A 19,826-nucleotide genomic window follows, 5' to 3' on the forward strand; every position below is an offset into this window, starting at 1 on the left:
CCCGAGACCTTCTCAATTACGTCAAGCTCTTCGAGCTTTCGCAGCTCCTCCTCCACTTGCGGGCGTAAGTTGAAGGGCACCCTCCTATGTCTGAGGGCTACCGGCCGTACTGACGGATATATGTGGAGCTTGAACCTCTTGCCCTTGAGTTTACCCAGGCCGGTGAAGAGTGCTGGGAACTCCTTCAGTACTGCCTCCACATGTGAATCATGAACCTGGTTAGCGAAGAAGACAAGTCCTAAGTCCTCCGCTGTGTGGCAGCTGAGTAGAGTTCCTTTCTTGCCTTCGGTGACATGGAACTGGGCCTCAGTAGAGTAGCTCCCGCTAGCGATGGTGGCACGAATGACGCCACGGAGAGGGAGAGGATCCGTGCTTCCATACGTGTATATTCGCGCCTTGGACGGCATCAGGAGGGGTCGCGGTGAACTGATTGTAGTCCATCACATTGACAGATGCACCGGTGTCAATGAGGGCCTGTCCCTCCGTGCCCTCCACTGAAACTGAGCACATTGGAGGTGGTCTTTGCCGGGAGCCTGTCTGGCTGACATACGACACCACGAACACGTCGTCGTCTTCGTCTTCATATATTGGGTGTTGTGCCTGTGGCTGGTCTTCCGAGATTGGCGGCGGGTCAGCAAGAGAGATCTGGCGAATCTGCTGTGGCCCGAAACTGGGTCTTGATGAAGGCTGCCGGAACCGCCTGCCGCGACACACTCTGGCGTAGTGGTTTAGCCTTCCACAGCAGGAGCACATTTTCCCTTTTGCCCCACAGATGGCCGTTGCCGGGTGATCTTCGCCACAGTACCCACACGACCCTCCTGGTGGTGGCTTGGACGCCTGGCGAGGCGCTGCGGGACACCTCTGGATAGCCTCCAACTTTTCTTCCTTGATGTGCGGGGTCCTAGGCATCGACCCCGTGGCCAACGGAGTGTGTAAGGCCACTTCCATCTCTTCCGCCCCGGCGTCTGATAGTTCAGGAGAGCGCGCAAGGACCAGGATCTCGTCCAGCGAGATCCCGGGCTGTCGGAGGATCAGCTTTCGCAGGAGCTTTGAGCGGCAGCCTAAGATGATCTGGTCCCGGATTTCCTCCCTCGGGTCTGTGAAGGGGCACGTGCTAGCCAGCCGCCGTAGCCGCACGTAGAACATGTCAACCGATTCGGTTTCGGTCTGTCACGCCCTCCGGAACTTGAATTTCTCGAAGTCGGGGTTAAGCTGTGGGTCGAAATGTCTGTTGAGCGCGGCGACCGCCGCATCATAGTCGTCATCATTCCCTGTGTTGGGGAGCGTTTCAAACAGGTCGTAAATCTCTGCTCCTCCATAGTAGATAAGCAGTGATCGTTTTACTGTTCTGTCGGTCTCACCTGTCCCCTTGAAGTAATGATTCAGTCGTCCTACCCAAGCTTTCCACCTTGGGCCAGCAGTGGAGGGATCCGAAGCCTTGCTGAACGGGGGTAACGGTGTGACTGCGGTGTGGGTGACCACTGGTGGTGGTCGGTTGGCACCAGCGATTGGGTTGCGCTCTCCACCTTGCTGGGCAGCCACGCCTGTGGCAGGTGCGGTGCTCATCGCGGCCAGGCAGGGGCGCGCCGGTGCACCGGCGCGGCTTTCTCTTCAGCGTGTAGGGCTGGGTGCGTGTGCTCTGTCCTTTCACCTGGTCGAGGACTTATTCAGATGTAGGCTAACGAGGTATGTTTTAGATGGCCCAATGCGTGCTTTGCGCGGAATAATTATCCAGTGCATACGTGTCTGGACGTGTCTCTTGGATGCTGACAATGCTTGTTGGCACCAGGCCCACGTTATTGTGTCTGGGTCGACCTTCTCCCCCTCTAATTTCTTCTTCAGTTCACTCTTCCTTGTGCTCTTCAACACCCCTCTCCTTGTTTTTTTAAAAAACTTCGTTTTTTTCTTTTTTCATACAGCAGATGGGAAGCCCTGCTGAGGCCCCCTCCACAGCACACCGGCCGATGCAATCAGAGAGCCAGCGCCAGGCGGAGCAGGGGCGGGGACGAGAGAGCAGGGAACCGATGCAGCGCTCGGGGCCACTCCACTTATCCCACACAGCTTGCTGAAGCGCCGCCAGCTGAACGCGCTCCCGTCGTTGAGGGAGGCGCGTGGGCGGGTGCAGCACTGTCGGGCGAGAAAAGGAACAGGAACCAGCAGGTGGGTCTGCCGCGCAGTCCAGGCGGCCCGAGCGGAGCAGTGCGGGTGGGCTCCGCGAGGTCCAGGAAGAAGAGCAGGTATGCGGCAGGAGAGTAGGTACTGCGGGTGGGCTCCGCACACTCTCTGGAGGGTGGCTGCAGGGACAGGAAGGCACGCATGCAGGTGCGACTGGCCTCGTCGCCAATGTAGCGTGACGGGGCCTGTGTCGCAGTTAAAGGCTTTGGTGCAAAATAAAGGACACAGTAACGCCGTGTACTTCTCGTGGCCGGAAGACCCCGTGCGGTCCCCGACCTCGTTTATTTATACCCTCGGGATGAGCCCGCCCCGAGGGGTGCATGGATGCGTGTGTGAAGGCAACATTGTAGAGGAGAGCCCGGATGGCTCTCTACACATTCGTCAGTTGCGTAGAGAAATTCCCTTGAGGTCTTCGTTCCAGGGTCATCGTTTCTAGGCAAGCTAAAACTCTGCTTTTTAACTCTTTGCGGCACGCCAACGCCAGGAGCCATCCGGTGCAGGTGTGGTCAGCGTGCCGCCATCTTTGGATCGGAAGCGGCAGGTTTATCAATATAGCCTTGAGATGTCCCGGAAAGTTTTCCTTTGTTCTAAGTTCTGCTGATCTTGTTCAGTGCTGCCTTCATTGTGGTCATGGATGTTGTGGTGCGCATCTTGTGCTGCGGCGCAAGAGCATGTTATTGTATCTCTTTCCCCGTACGTCAGAGTGGGATCGATCCCGACAATGGAGGAACAGGGTCAAGACCCCTATCGGAGTGGTAGTGACTTTTTGCCCACAGTGCTGTCTCAGAGCAGCACAGTTTCCTGCAAGCAGGCAGAGACATATGTGCAATGCGAACACCTGCTCTGTGTGCACGCTGCTGAGTATCTTCTTGTCTTGGAGGTGCAATGCGAACACCTGCTCTGTGTGCACACTACTGAGAGTTCGTAGTCTGACCAGCTTCATAAACATGCACAGCAAGTTCGTCTCAATTGAAGATTCTCCAATGTTAAGTGGTCTTCAAGGACTGTGTTCTGTTGTTTCACAGTTACTGTTTGACATTTAATTGTCTTTTCTTGAGCCTCTAAACGGCTTAGAGAGTCTATGTATATGGCATAACCATGGTGCAGCTTGATCAACGTGATCAACATTCTGTGGGTTAGAGTTATTATCACTCACCGGCACATGTTTCAGTGTTTTCATATGGCTGCGGGCTATAGTTTTTTTTTTAAAGCACCATTTTATTATTCTTGCCTGCATTGTTGTTCTGGTTGGGGGTTACTTGTCCAGTATTGTTACATTTCTGTGTTCTTATGAACCCTCATTTAGTGCTGCACTTTGGTCCACAAGCGTGTGTGTATTAGTCACGTTGTGCTGCATGTTGTTTTTTTTGTGAGTTGTGCCTCAAATTTTTGTTTGTCGTTGTGGGTGTTAATCCCACCTACGTTAGTAGTAATGGGTTCAGTCCCATATATTCAGTTTATGGGGGTGTTAATCCCACCTATGTAATTTGTAATGGGTTTCAGTCCCATTTACAGTCTGCTTTATGGGTCGTAGTCCCATTTTAGCATGTTTGGGTGTGTTCCACACATAATAATTTGCTGTATGTACATGGGTGCGGTCCACCCTTATTTCGGTGAATGTACATGGGTGTGGTCCACCCATATTTTAGTCTTGGTACATGGGTGCGGTCCACCCATTGTGTTTAAGTCATAGTTTAAGTTGTACGTACATGAGTGCGGTCCACCCATAGAGTCTTAATTAATTTTCAGTTAGCACGTGCATGGGTGAGGTTTACCCATAGTTTTTGTTTTACAAACTTAAGGAGTACGTACGTGGGTGCGGTCCACCCATAGTGTCTGTTTCTATTTTTGTTGTACGTACATGGGTGTGGTCCACCCATGGTGTATGAGTTCTGAGGGGGTTCCCCCATTTGTCTCGTCACTGTGTAGAGTTCCTGTAGTCTTTTTCTACTGTGTTTCTCTGCATTTTGTTTCACATGTAGGGTCATGTGGTATTTTTCTCACTTATTGTAAGTGAGTTAAACTTTATTTGCTTTTTCTTGGTTTTTTTCCCATTAAAGGAGGAGGATGGTGATAGTTTGTATATAGCTTTTTACTCTTCTTTCTTCTTCTGTGCTGTCTGTGTTCCCTCTCGTGGTGTGGTTTTCTCCATTTACCTCTGGGTTCTAGCATTCTGACTTCTTTCGTATATTTTGTGTATAGTTGTATTTCATTTTTGTTATGGTTTAATTTATTTTTAATTTTAAAGGGAGATGATAATGTATTATCTCCATGTATGTTTAATGTGTTCCCTTTTACTTTGTAACTAGCTGCTCAGCCAGTGTGAGTGTTCTGTGTGGAATGTTGACATGAGTGGCATGCTTGGGTGCCTGGTGTATGTGAGACAGTTGGGAAGATGGGCTGAGCAGCTGGCAGGCTGCTCCTGGTGTGGCTGCTATCCCTCTTACCTTTGATGTTAAGGCCTCAAATAAATATCTTAAAAGACACCACCTGGCTTTGTCTGCTGTGTCACCTCTACGCATGGAACTAGCTTACTTCAGTTTACAATCGAGAGTACATGCACTTTAGCAATGATCAGCATTGATAAAGTGCCCAGAGTCATACAACCACCACACACAGGTCAGAATAAATACAGGAGGAGGGCAAAACATTCTGGGATGACCCTGTAAAAAGGCCAAGTTCAACATTGCACTTCTAAGTACCCTCTGTTTACTATGGGTGTTGCCGCACCCATTCATCACCAAGCCTTGTCAAAGAAGTCCACCTAGGAACCTTTACAGTGCTTGCGTAGGGACCTCTCCCATGTCACGTACAATTACACCGAACCTAACACTAGCATCCCACATGCACTAAACAGCACCTCCTTACACAACACATGGTATCAGCACATGACTGCTGTGGGCTTCAAGACATCAGCCGGGTCATGTAGCTTCTGTTAGCTGATACCAGTGCAGAAAGGCTTTACTTGTCCCAAGGGGTAGCCTCCAAAAAAGAAAAATGCATTTCCACCTACACCTATGTAGGATTAGGGCCAAGATACAGCCCAACAAGTTAGAACCCCACAGAGTAGTAGTGAAACAGACCCGATACAAGATGAATCAAACAGCACTTTACCTTTTCATCGAACCTAGCCATATTCAAACTGACCTAGATAGGATGCAGAGGAGGGGCACCATAAGGGAGACGTCCCCAGACGTCCCAGAAAAGAGATTCTTAGAGTTAAAAAAGCACTGAACAAGTGCACGAACATGTCTGTCCCTGCTTCCATCTGTGGACCCAGGGTGGCTTTTAGTGACCCCAGACACGGAGTACCAGTGTAGTGCCATCCATCTCAATGATACAAAGGAAAATGAGTCTCATAGGGGAGGCTTCAAAAACAGCTTAGATACCCCATGGTAGGAAATCTGGGACACTGAGATGGGTGGACAGGATATACATTCCTGGAAGGGAAGGGGCAACCCCTAATTGTACGAAAACTTACACTGTATTCCTTGTGTTGCTGAGATATAGGAACAATTCCACAGGGCACAGATGAAAATTGTGGCACAATCCTGCACATTCCGGACATGCATTGGGACACCTCCACGCTGATGGGTACCTTCTGGCAGTGCGGTGAGTTTGCCTTCATGCTTGTCCCTTAATGGAGTGGCATCTGCTTCCTCATCACCATACACACTCCAACCTTGGTCATTCCTGGAGAACTGTTGGATTTATATTAACACTCGCTTAGGAAGAAGACAACTCTGTTGCATCAGGCTTGTGAAAAAATAACTGCTGAATATTTTGGCTGGGCTCAGTACAAGGACATTCTGGTAGAATTCAGACTATTCTCTGATGCACAAGTATCAGTGGTAGGGTGAATACACTTCTTAACCCGATATACAAAAGCGAATACCTACTGTTTGTGGATAACCAGGTGGGAAATGATCAATATGATGAACAGCACTGAGTTCGGCCTTAATTCAATGAAGGAAGAACTGAGAACCATCCACCTCATGTTGATTCAACATCAATACACATTAGACTTAATGACCGCATTGCAGGGAGGGGTGTGTGACAAGATTGGTGTGTCCCAGGCAATGATATGGAGAATGGGACTCTGACTCATGCCATCCAAGAACTGCACCGCTTTCAAAGAGTCATGTGTGAGGTGCCCCTCAGCAGGAATGATTCACAAACTGGTTCACCTGGCTCCCCGGTGGCTGTCCGGACTCTGCACGTCATTGCTGCTTGTTTTCTTGTTGTTATTGTTTTTGTGTGGTTTTCTGTTGTAAAAACACAGTCCTCAAATTGGGTAAAATGCAAGTAACTCGGAAAGTAGGAATTGGCAAAACTGAAGAATAAAAATTCCCCAATAATGTGATAGTCATAAAGTATGGGTTGGATAGTGTAGTTAAAAATTTAACTAGAGGGGGGAATGTTAATATTGAAAAAGTTGATGTCAGTGTTAATAATGAAACATTCATATGTAAGAATGAAATTACATCTCTATTCTCGAATTCACCTGTCATGAACTCTCCATCAACCCCAGCTCAGAAATATGTGGTCATGCAGGCTCTGAGGCCTAGACCTGAGGTTACTGATTGACAGATCACAGGTGGGGTGGCACGTATTTAACAGACAAATGCAAGAACAGGAAACTCAGGTCAATTCCACAGATACTCACAGCTACACCACAATGAGCCCATGAGATTGGCCCAATAAAGAATACATGGATTGAGAGGTGCGCGCTTTCCCAAAAACAGCATAAAGTTGGATGTCACATGAAGTTAGGAACACAGCGTACACAGTAAATTCAGTGATCACATGCCCCTCCTGCCACATATCTGGACATGTTACCCACTGCCCCCCCCATTATGTCCACCCAAGGTCGAGTGCTACCTGCATTTGTTATCAGGGGTCTTATTTATGACTCCAAAGACAAGGCCTGTATTCTTCACCAAAAAAGGATAGACAGAAGCATTTTAGGATACCCACAGAAATGTATAAAACCTTGCTCAGATCGATTGTATTTTGAGACACTCCTCAGACCCACTTCTGTATCTGTACTTCCTGGCCAAAGTGTTTAATTAAACCACCTGTTGCTGTATTGCCAAACATCTCTTGTCTTTTGTTTTTACAAAGTAAATTCAGATTTGGACAACAATAATTTTCGCTATGTGAGGACCAAGATGTCTTTCTCTCTCGGTTGCTTTCTTGGCCTGGCGCATATCACCACAAATGCACACTGCACCGTCACTGTACTTTTTTGGCACTACCACTATGGGGGAGACCCATGGCATAGGACCAGTGGAGCGTTCAATGAAGTCATGCTTCAACAGCGTTTTTAGTTCTTTTTCAGTGGCTTCTTGCAGTGAAAAGCAACTCTGCTGTTCTGTTGTGCAACAGAGCGCATGTCCTCATTAAAATTTCCGACTGAGTACGAAGGTTGTAATTGAGCGATATCAGTCCTATGTCAGCAGTAATGGCAAAATTGAGTAAGCATGCACTAGATGATGTTCCTTGAAGGAAATGGATTGGCACTTGCACCAAAGTAGTTTTGTGCCACATGATTTGATGTGAATGATCCTTGACTTTCCAGTGGTTCAGAAGCAGCCCATGTGTACATATGTTTGCCTGGCGTAGTGAGGCAAGGTACAGGGGACAGGCTGTTAAACTTTTCCAAGGGTATGATGAAAGTTATTGGTTCACCATTCAAATCAATTCAATTCTTTATTCGCATATATAAACAAATCCATAAAAGAACAATAATAAAAAGATCATAATTTCATGATTTAAAACATTTGGTAAAAATATAAAATACACATTATTTGTCTAAAAACATACTTATTTACACATTCAAGAACTAATTAGAGGATTTAGGTTGGCAAAGTAACAATTCAGAATGAATCAACTCATGTGTCCATCTCCCTGTTAAAAAAATTCTACAAAAATGTCCAAGGATCCCATTTGATATTAACTTGTATCTTTTGCTTGTAAAAAACCATGTGAAAAGTTCTCAAAGAAAGAGGGGGCACAATGTTAATGACCTAATATCATTATAAAATCTATAAAACAATAAAAAAATATGTACTTGTTCATCTTGTCTGTCCATTACACGGGCACCTAGGTCAATTCTAGTGCCATACAAAAGACTTGGGGAAAACCACTAAATGATGGATCATCATGAGGGGGAGCCTCATTAACAAGAATTCACTTGTGAATTCACCATTCACTTTCAGCGTAATTTTAGGACTACGTCCAAATAAAGTATTTTGTTTCAGTTGGTGTATTTATTTTGAACTGTGTTCTCTTTACAAGAAGCTAAACCTACATGCTATTGCTGCTTTTTATACCTACCATTAGTACACACCCATCTTCTTCATAGGTACTCAACAGCGATTTTGAAGAGCCTTTGTATGATGATTGATATAGCCTTGTTTCTATTTGTCATAGCTGATGTTGCTTTTAAATTGTGTGGGCACAGCAAGAATGTTTCTGGTGCCTTCTGGCACCCATTTTCTCTTCTCACAGTGACACATTTGATTTCTCTTTTGCTTTGCAGATGTGTTTTTCTTTCCTGCAACCTTTGCATGTCTGTCCTATAGTTTGACATTTACCTACATGGGGAAATGACAAAAAACATTGGAATCATAACTTTGATTTCTTTCAAGATATCAACTTATTTGCATCTTGTTTTCACTTGTGCATGCTTTCCATAGTCGAGGCCAATTCATCATGGGCTGTTCCCACGTTCATTTCAGCAGCTTATCAATCTGCTCATTCTCCTGCTCTCGCATCGGTCAGCAATTTCTCCATACTGTGTGTTTCTCTGGAATTGGAAAGCCAACCATCAATAATTCTGAGATATATGGCTTCTTCTTTGGTGAAATCACAGACTCTGCAATGCTTACCGAGAATATCAAGTCTTTCAACAAACTCATCTATTGTTTCACCAACCTATTGCTGTGTTTGGTTGAAGATGTAAGTTTCATAGACGATGTTCTGCATTGGATTGAAATTGGCTTCTAACGCTTTTATATCTTTTGGTATGATTTTGCTTCAGTTGGCAAGACTTTTGTCGTCACTTCTTTCACTCCATCACCAGCAAGGTTCTAAAAGCATTTCTGGATTTTCTTACCATCTTCTTCTAGCGTATCTATGCAGTCATCACATGTTTCTATCCTTGCACCTCACCTGGCACCAATGTTCTGTTTCTTTTCCATGGTGAATGGCAGTTGTGGTGTCAGGAACGTGGCTGCTGTCTATTTCATGCTTCCTTCTCCCGACATTGTGTTGGCACCTGCTGCCTGGGTAACCCCGATGGAGGATGAAACCTGTAATTTATGTAAACACAACCTGTGTGTTTGTGCTTGTCTTTCCACATCCGAGTGATGGTCTTAAAGTGCTTCACTCACTTATGTCAGTAAATAGATTTCTGCTTTCGTACCTGTTTACCAATGGCCTTAGCATTTGCTTAGCGTGGAAGATGGCTATGTGTGATGGTGCAATGCAATAGCTCTTCTTCTGGCGGCTTTTTGAATGTGTTCCTCTGTTGAACTTGTAACTTCTTCCAGGGCAGTGTACGGACTGGAGCAGGGCATTGACTCCACATACTCTGACCTCAGACTGCTTTCCATCGATTTATGGCAAACATAGCATGCACAAACAAATTTCTGTACCATTACAAACTCTTAGGGAGAGCAGTCTTGTTTTTTCGGGGCACATTTCCCCTACTTGTCGTCAGTTGTAGTGTACTCCCCAGCCCAGGCGCACGCTAATGAAACACGCCACACACATCCGATCACCAACTCACAACTGCACACATTGCATCATAGCTCTAATAACCACACTTTAACACTTCCCAGCAGCTCACAAAATTCATGTTGAAGTCCTTCTATGACCACAGGGGTCCTAGCACTCTTGGAGCCATATGTACGACTATTGTTTGAGGTCTCAAATGAGAAATCGGTCCGTTTGCATTTACAAAATATGTCTGGCCCATGTACAAACCCTATTTTGTGAGTCAGTAACCTATTACCGACTCCCAAAATAGGGTTTGCGACTCGCTCTTTGGAAGGGGCATGCCAAGGGCGTCGCTTTCTAATAGCGAGTTCCAATGGCATGTACCATTGTTTTGCAACACAATTGCAGTCGCAAAACCCTCACAGTTTAACACCTACTTCAAGTAGGTAGTAAGCCACTCGTAAACAGAAAGGGGTCCCCAGGAGACCCCTTCCCTTCTGTGAATGGATGCAAAAAAAAATTTGAAGAGCAGACACTGGTCTCATGGAGCACTGCCTACTCCTAAAAAATGAAACAGTAAAGTCTAATATTTCTTTTTTTAAATGCATCCCGTGTTCCTTTAAAGAAAACGGTCTGCATTTAAAAAACAAAACCTGCGGATGCGGGGGTTCTCTGCGAGGGCGGAAGAGCGGAGGTTCCTCTTGGGTACGTGGAAAGAGACTCTCTCATTGAGGTACTTGGGTCTGATGTTGTGGAGGGACTTGTAGGCATGGGTGAGCAGTTTGAAGGTCATTCTCTTCTCTATGGGGAGCCAGTGGAGGTCTTGTAGGTGTTGGGTCATGTGTTTGTGCCGTGGAGTTGCAAGGACGAGTCTGGCTGTGGTGTTCTGGATGGTTTGGAGCTTGTGTAGGAGAGTTTTGTTAATTCCGGCATAGAGGGCATTGCCGTAGTCCAGTCTGCTGGTTACGTCTGCATTCGGGGGGTATCCATTTGAAGGTCTTGCGGAGGATCGGAAGGCAGTTGAAGCTGGTGGAGGCGATGGAGTTGATTTGGCGGGTTATGGTGAGGGAAGAGTCTAGGATGATGCCGAGGTTCCGTGCATGGTCGGTTGGAGCGGACAGGCTCCCGAGGGTGGAGGGCCACCAGGTGTTGTCCCAGGTGAAGGTGGAGAGTCCGAGGATGAGGACCTCAGTCTTCTAAGAGTTGAGCTTCAGTCAGCTGTTTTTCATCAAGGTGGCGATGTCCTTCATTCCTTCATGAAAACATAGTCTGGTCTCGTCTAGGTTCTTAGTGAGGGGGAGGATGAGCCAGGTGTCGTCTGCGTTAGAAACTATGCTGAACCCGTGCTGTCTGACGAAGGCAGCGAGGGGGCCATGTAGATGTTGAAGAGCATTGGGCTTAGTGATGATCCTTGGGGTTCTCCGCAGGTGATCTCTGTGGGTTCAGAGAGGAGTATGGGGAGTCTGATCCTTTCGGTTCTGCCGGAGAGATAGGAGCGGATCCCCATGCTGTATTCTTGGGCCACGAGGGTAGGCCTAGCCCAGCCTCATCCAGGCACAGATGCCTGGGTTCGTGCCGTTTAGATGTTCTACATTGCGGGGCTCCTCAAATTGATTATGGTGCTCCGGAGCCTTCCGTCACTCCTGAAATGGTTGGAATACTGGCGAGGCGTAGTTCTCCCCCTCCCAGCAGGCTACCAACCATCACTGCAGACAAAAGAAGTTTCTAAGAGTCCAAGGGGCAGTCAAATGCGAGTTCAGCCTAGGAAGATTGGCAAAGCAGCTCCGAGGGCCTCCACATGCTTCTGGGTCTGGCAATCCAGCTCTCTCCCCCGCCAGTCGGCCTTCCCGGGCGAATATGTAGGTTACTGATACCCCAGGATGCCAGTGGAGATGTGCCTGGACAGAGTCAATGGTTTGGGGCTCTTGATATTTCAAGCCGTGGCAACAATGCATAGGAGTGAGCACAACTCAGCCGGTGGCCCCCTCTGCCACCAGCAGGCCACAGCCAGCATGGGACCCTGACAGGCTCAGGAAGCCTATGCGGCAGCATAGGTAGGGCTGGGGCAGCACTGCTGCTGGTCCAGTTCAGTCCAGATAGCAGGCATTTACTCACAGTTGGTTGCAGGGGAAATCCCAGTCATCCGCGAGCTACCAGCCTTCGCCTGCATGTGTGTCAGGGGTGGGCCCAGTAGCTGCGCAATGTCAATGATGGACATTCACAGACCCCACAAGTGTTCCATGGGCTCTCAGCTCATCTTCGTCAGTCCGCCAGCACCACAGAGCATGGTAGCGGGCCAGGGCGAGCTCTGTGTCCTAGCAGCACCAATCAGTCGGCCTTGTGCAACATCTCTTTTGATGTCCCCACTCGGCCTCTGTCCTCAGCTCCCTCCTCCACCAAAATTCATGGCAGTTGCATGGGAACACCAATGCAATGCCCATGGAATGCCTTCCCAGGGCAGAGTAAGACAACAATTTGCCCTGTGTTTCTTTACTCCAGATTTATGGAGCCACTCAGGGCCATGCAAAGTGGTCTTGCGTGGTTTCATAAGGTTTATGTTGCACATGTACCACGTTGCATGGTGCAAACGTGATGCATACCGGGTCATAAATACGCCCCCTAGATTGCAGGTTTTACATGATTTACACTTCCCGATCCCTGTCCTCTTATGCGAGTTTGAAATTTCGTTTTGATTTTCCTGGAAATTAATGTGAACCAATTTATCTCTTATGTGCTTTGCTCTTCTGTATGTTATTGTGGATGATTGCCTACATTTGGCACAAAGTTACATCCTCTTTGAGAATCTTCCAATATCTTAGTAATATTTTTTGCATTACATAAGATTTAAAAGCTAAAGTTGTAATCAGTCATATTGGGCAATCTACTTCTTGATTTCTGTTTTTATTATGACTTTTTTCAGGTGCCATTCAAAATTTCAAGACAAGGTTTCTTTCTGGTTCTCTGCAGGCTTCCTACCATAATTCTTTTGGATTTTTTTTTTTTTAAATGCTCTGGGGTTTACTGCATGGTGTTGAAAATCGACATTCAAATAACAATTTCTTCGCAGCTTTTTAGAATTCACCATAAGGTATACCCCATTTTAGATTCCATTGGTGGAACCTTTCCCATTGTAGGAAACTGTTTGTTGCTGTTGACTTTATATGTAGTGTTGTTTCAATCTTGTCATACTTGATATATATTTCTGTGCCCAGGAATATTACATTTTCATTTCATACATAAACTTCACTATATTTCCCGTTAAGTGAGTTCGATTTAAAAACAAGAAAAGCAAAGAGCAAGTCCACATATTTACAGGAAAAAGACAACATTTATAGGATGCAAACATAATTGTTGATCTAAATTAAATTGCAAAACAACATGAAACATAGAAAATCATTCTGTTCATTATACTGATATAAATCCCCATAAATTAATGTCAAAGTAATCAATTACACTAAAATAATCACTTGAAACCATGGTTACTTCGATCTCCATTTTAATATGTAATAAATTGACCGAATTATATCTTAAAATGTTTTAGGAAAATGCTACAAAGTTTGAATGAGCAGCGTTGAAATAACTAAGAATGACTAAATCAATGAAAACTTTGCATTTTAAATATCTTTATTCCTTACACATGTTTTGTCAATTGTTGCCTGCTTCAATTATAATTAATATTCGCTGAAGGATGAATCCTTTTCCTCAATGCATTCTTATTTGCTTTGCTTTACAGAAATCTTGTGGATCACACCTATTTTTCCTACTTCAGATTTCATTTTCCCTGATGAACTCTGCCCAACTATCCGCTTCAAAGTGTTGGAAAACAATAGGTTTTTCTTTACACCCATGACACTTCTCCCTACTAATAGAAGCTATTACACTCACCCCCCCTTGTGTTGAAGGGACCTTCCAGGCACATCGGCACCTTTCCCTGCCTTAAATGGGGAGATGGTGAGTCCTGCAGGGTGTGGCTTTTATTTGATTCATGGGAGGCAGGAGTGGGGCGGCCTCGGTGAGATCTTTGGTGGATCTGTAAAAGAGCAATGGCAAGCAATACGCTGCCATCTTGGTTGACAGTATTAAAAATAACTCTAAGCTATCTTTTGCAATAAAGCACATTTTTGAAAGGCAATTTGATCACTCAGGTGTAAGGCCTGAACTGGAAAATTGCAAGTGTTTTATTTTGATTTGCTTCACAAGTCATTGTTAGTCTATCTTTTTAAAAAGTGTTTAGGCCTTTCTCTCAGAAAACCAACTGAACCCAGCAAGAATTTCTCTCTGTCTGACAAAGGGCTGTGGAGAAAATTAATTCTACAATTAAACTGAATCACTTGGACTAGACGACTCCACGGCTAAGCAAGATAGCCCGTGGTTGAACCATAAGACAAAATGTTTATGGTCAGTCAATGGGAGCCTGTTTGCTTTTTGGAACTTCCCCCAGAACTGGAAGATTACAGAAGGCTCTGGAAATAAAGAAAGCTGTGTACGCTTGGAATAGAACAAGAAGGCCAGTGGTAACGGAACAATTTCTTCAGCAAATCAGTATGAAACTTCCCCCCTCCATCGGAGTAAATAAAAAGGTCCCACAGACTTAGGAAGTCAAGATGCTGCAAAGGAAACATGAGATGTGTTGTAACTGGACTTTTTGCTCTGTACCTGACTTGGAATTGTGAAGAGCCATCGCACTAGTTAAATCCACAGACAGGTACATAACACAAGTTTTCCGAAAGTTTGCAGAACTTTTGGGCATCAAAGAGGAACTTTCACTGCTCTTTCTAAACATCTGGCTGCTTACTTCCACTATTTATCATTGTTCTTACATCAGGGTCCACCTTGCTAATGTTATGGACCTAGAATGAGAGTTATGGAAGGAAAATATTTAGGGATATGAGGTTGAACTGATAGACTAAAGTTATGATTGAAATGGATATTATCGGCACATAGAGTGACAATATCTCAAATTTTCACACAAATTATGTTTCAACTAAATGCTTTTATGTTGATCATTTAACTTTTGTTGTTTAAGTAATTTGTAGTTCTAAATATCCATTGTTAATCTTCTCTATTACTCTAATGTAGAATTATTGAAGTGATGAACATACACGCTGAGACTGTTGAAAGTATTTATTTACTATCCAGGAGCATCATGCCTCCATTAACAGGGGCCAGGGATCAACTGCTATGCCTGGAATGCCATGATGTAGAATGTGTCACCACACTTCTCCCCTTTTTCCAACAAAATACAATGAATACATTTAAAGAAGAAACTACTGCGTTACAGTCTAACTACATTCTAACAACTTTGCTTTACACAACAGTTCTGATACACAAAGGTTACTCAATGTTAAATTCCACAAAACTAACACAACCCACCTCCTGTCCTTGTTACAAAAAAGGAATAGAAAGAGAGAAAAAATGAATGAAAAACAACTATACATACATCTGAAAAATAGCACAAGGAAAATAATGAAATTCTACAGTACTGCGAAAGCATGGCTTACTTACAAAGTCTTGAAATTTCTTAGGTGTATACCTATAACAAAAGCTTCTTCTTACATTGCCATCCATGCCTACCGTGGTAGTTTTACCACACATATTTTTATGAACATTCACACCATCCCCTTGAAAACCGGGGTCTAAGGCTATGCGAGAAGTACTCCACCAATTTCCATCCATTAATGTAACTGAGTTTTTATGTAACTCACATATTTGTGCTGGCTCTTTAAATTTTGAACAGCCTTTTCCCGCTAAGAAGGATTTTTATCCCGCACCCAGTCTCCCACTTTCAGTTTGCTTACTTTTTTTTCCAACATTCACTTTCTCAAGATTCGTTAGATTAGATTTATGCTGAGCTGACTTCGACGACTCACAAACATCAGCATTTGAGGATCAATAGCTGAACCATCCAAAAACAATACATTTCTGTTGCCTTAGCCACATCCATATTGCACTTAAATGTGGATTGTACATATTCAACCAAAACCCTATTAAATGCTCTACTTTTCCATTGCTTTGAGGGTGATACAGGGGTTTTCTGACATGCTTAATTGCTCATTTGTCTAGACATGACATAATCTCCAGAGAAGTAAATTCAACTCCATTATCAGTTAAGGTTTCGCCAGGAATTCCTTCTCTTCCAAATACTTCTTAAAAGAACCCAATCATACTTTTAGTTGTTGTTTCATTAACAGGTTTCACACCTACCCACCTTGATAGATGATCTATCATGACAATGAAATATCTCAAGTGGTTGGATATGATATGGTAGAGTCCCAAAAATCCACTCCAACATGTTGCTATGGTCTACTGGGACAGAATGTAACCGAGTCAGTCAAGTGATCAATCTTCAAAGCATTGTCACTTACAACACATTTAGAACATTTCTTTTTTACAAATTCCTCAACCTCACTGTCTATCCTTGGCCACTAAAAATCCTCCCTTACCGTCCTCTTGGTCACAGTTGACTCAAAATGACCTGAATGTGCCAGTTCAATGATTCTTTGATGAAGACAAAAGGTGTAATTAATTTATCTCCATGTACCAATTTACCACTTTCCACTGACAATTTATCTGAAACTTACCAAAACAATTGTAAAACCTTCAGACAACTCTTCTCCGTTGGCCAACCAGACTCAACCCATTGCATAACTTCTCTCAACATCACATCCTCATCAACAGCCTTTACCAAATCTTCATCTTTCTTGCAAATACTGACATCTCCAATATGTGATATGAAACATTCATCAATCTCAGACTCCCACTCATACTCACCAGAATCCTCAATAGGAAGACTAGAAAGACAGTCTGCCCTGCTGTTTCGACTCCCAGCTATATACTCCACCAAAAATGTGAACTCCAAATGTCTAGCAGACAACCTGGCAATTCTAGCAGTCGATCGCTTCAACTTTCTTCCTGATAAAATATCCACCAAGGGACGATGAGCTCTTTTTCACACGAATGGCCACCCCCACAGATATGATCTGAACTTTTCCACACTTCATAAACATACTAGCAATTCCTTTTCTATAACAGAATATTTGTGCTCTGGTTCGCACAATATCCTAGAGGTGAAATCTATTGTGCTTTCATGATTACCATTCAATTTCGTCAATACTGCTCCTAAACCATAATCACACACATTCACTGTGACAATTGTTTTTCTGCCTTCTACGAAGGATTACAAAGCTTGTGCTGAAATTATTTTCTGTTTGATTCTCTCAAAAGTGCTCTGACATAGTTCAGACTAATCAAATTCTGCACCCTACTTTCAACAATACTTTCAAACATTCCATAACATTTGCAACATTGCACATGAACCTAGCATAGAATTCACAGTCTCAGAAAGGATAACAGTTGATCTCTGTTTTTTGGTGCTGGAGCATTGATAAGGCTCATAACCAAGCTAGGTTTGGGTTTCACTCCTCCTTCCGAGAAGACATGACCCAGGTACTCAATCTCTCTTATTACCAAAATATATTTCTCTTTCAGTAGTGTCATACCTTTCCTTTCTAACACACTGAAAACTTCATTTAAAAGACAGTCATGTTCACGTTCTTTGTCTGAGAATACTAAAATATCATCTTGAAAAATTACAACATGTGCCATACCCTCAAACATATCAGACATTAGTCTTTGAAAACTTGCCAAAGCAGAATCTATGCCAAACAGCATTCTGCAGAATTGGAAAACTCCATCAGGAGTTATGAATGCAGTTAGATAACAAGGGGATTTGTCAATTTCATCTTGGTGGTAAGCCAACCTTAAGTCTAATTGACTGAACCAGCTGGTTTGGCCAATATTTGTGATCAGATCTTCGATTCTTGATAAAGGTTACTTTTCCATCCATATTGCTCTGTTGACACTCCTTAAATCCACACACATGCGAAGTTCGCCTGACTTCTTCTTTGCCAACACAGTGGGTGATAACCACAAAGTAGATTTGGTCATCTCAGTGATACCTTGTGCACACATATTTTTCAACATTGCAGAGACATCCTCTCTTGCTCTGAGAGGAATATTGTGTAACTTGTGTTTCACTGGAGATACACCCTGTTTGACTTTAATAGTGTAAGAGAAATCTGATATCTTGCCCAATTAATCTTGGAATACTTTGCTACATTTTCTCCCCAAATTTCATTAGATCCACATACAGATCCTAAAATACTCTTCTCAATTCTGACTGGTTTAACTGATCCTGGTCTTTTAGTATTTTCAAATTCATCTTGATGAACCCATCCAAGAACATTGATACCCTTCCAATCCACATATACTTTCCCAGCCCAGAAGAAAAAACAGCTAAGTCATCTCTACTTCATTCAAATGCCACTGTCAAAATATTTGGTGGAAGTAAAATATTACTTGGCCATGACCTCTTGAATTTCTCCTGAGAAATGATAGTGATGCGGGCACCAGTGCCAACCAAAAGTTTGATACCATGTCCTTCAGTTATGACATCAACATCTGTATACGCAATATGTTTACCATCTTCATTATGAACATTTCTCACTCCTAATACAAGTTCCTTGCACACTTCGTAACTCCCCTCTACATTAAAATCATTGATAACACATCGAACACTGCTACTCTTACCACCTCTACAAACCCTGAAGAAGTGGCCATTTTCCCACCTGTTTTACATTGTTGTCCTTGCGCAGGACAGAACCTAAAAGATGATGCATGTGATGAAGAACCACACCTGAAACAGCACCCAATTGGAGTTTTGGACATTGCATTGGGTTTAAACATGTTTTTGATTTAGTGTAACTCGAAGATCCTCTAGGAACTTGGGGGCGGATTCACAAAAGTAATCTGAGACAAAATCCTAACTTTACGACTTTCGGTATTCACAAAAGGCTTTTAGGAGTAGTAAAGTTAGGATTCCTAACTTTACTACTCCTAAACTGAGAAACAATCCTAACTTTACGACTTTTGGTAGTCACAAAAGGCATTTAGGAGTAGTAAAGTCTAACTTTACTAGGATTTTTCTCAGTTTAGGAGTAGTAAAGTTAGGAATCCTCACTTTGCTACTCCTAAATGCCTTTTGTGAATACCGAAAGTCGTAGAGTTAGGACTTTGTCTCAGTTTAGGAGTAGTAAAGTGAGGAATCCTAACTTTACTACTCCTAAATACATTTTGTAAATACCGAAAGTGGTAAAGTTAGGATTTTGTCTCAGATTACTTTTGTGAATTGGGCCCTTGCTTACTGACTATGGCTCCAAATATAGAGGTTTTGGCTAAGGATTCCTCTAATAAATTTGGATCCCTGGAAAAACCTTCAATGCTGTTGGCTATATCTATTGCTTCATCTAATGATAGATTTCTACATGCCAAAAAACGTTCATGTATTTTTTTTAACAACATTTTGCAACTAACTGGTCTCTGTTGTGAAAGTGTCGAACTCGCATTTGGCAGCTAACATTTTCATGTATGTACGTATCAATACTCTCATTGGGCTGTTGTGTTCTAGTAAAAAACATATACTTGTGAACCACAGTGTTTTTGTTTTTTGAAAAATACTTCTTCAGTTGATCTACTGCTATATCATACTCATCCAAATCCTTATCTTCCGCAGGAACATGCTTAGGTAAGTGATCAAACACATTTTGACCTTTGACCCCTAAATAATAATGTTATGTTATATCGAACTTATAAAGCGCAGCTTTCACTCCGTGGAGCATCATGGCGCTATGCGGAGCCCAAAAGACACATACGACCTTAACTGAGGGGATCATTTAAGTGATCTACATAGGGCATCAGGGGCTGCAAAGATCCAGGTTTTCAGGGCCTTTCTAAACCTAGCTTCTGTTTGAATAAAACGGAGCCGGTTCAGAAGCATATTCCAAGCGTTGGTCCCTAGCACCAAAATTGATTTCCCACCCTTTGTTGTGCACCTAAAACCCAGGGGCTTCTGAAGATTTGCGGTGGAA

Source organism: Triturus cristatus, chromosome 2_2 (genome assembly GCF_964204655.1).
Source record: "Triturus cristatus chromosome 2_2, aTriCri1.1, whole genome shotgun sequence".
Lineage (NCBI taxonomy): Eukaryota > Metazoa > Chordata > Amphibia > Caudata > Salamandridae > Triturus > Triturus cristatus.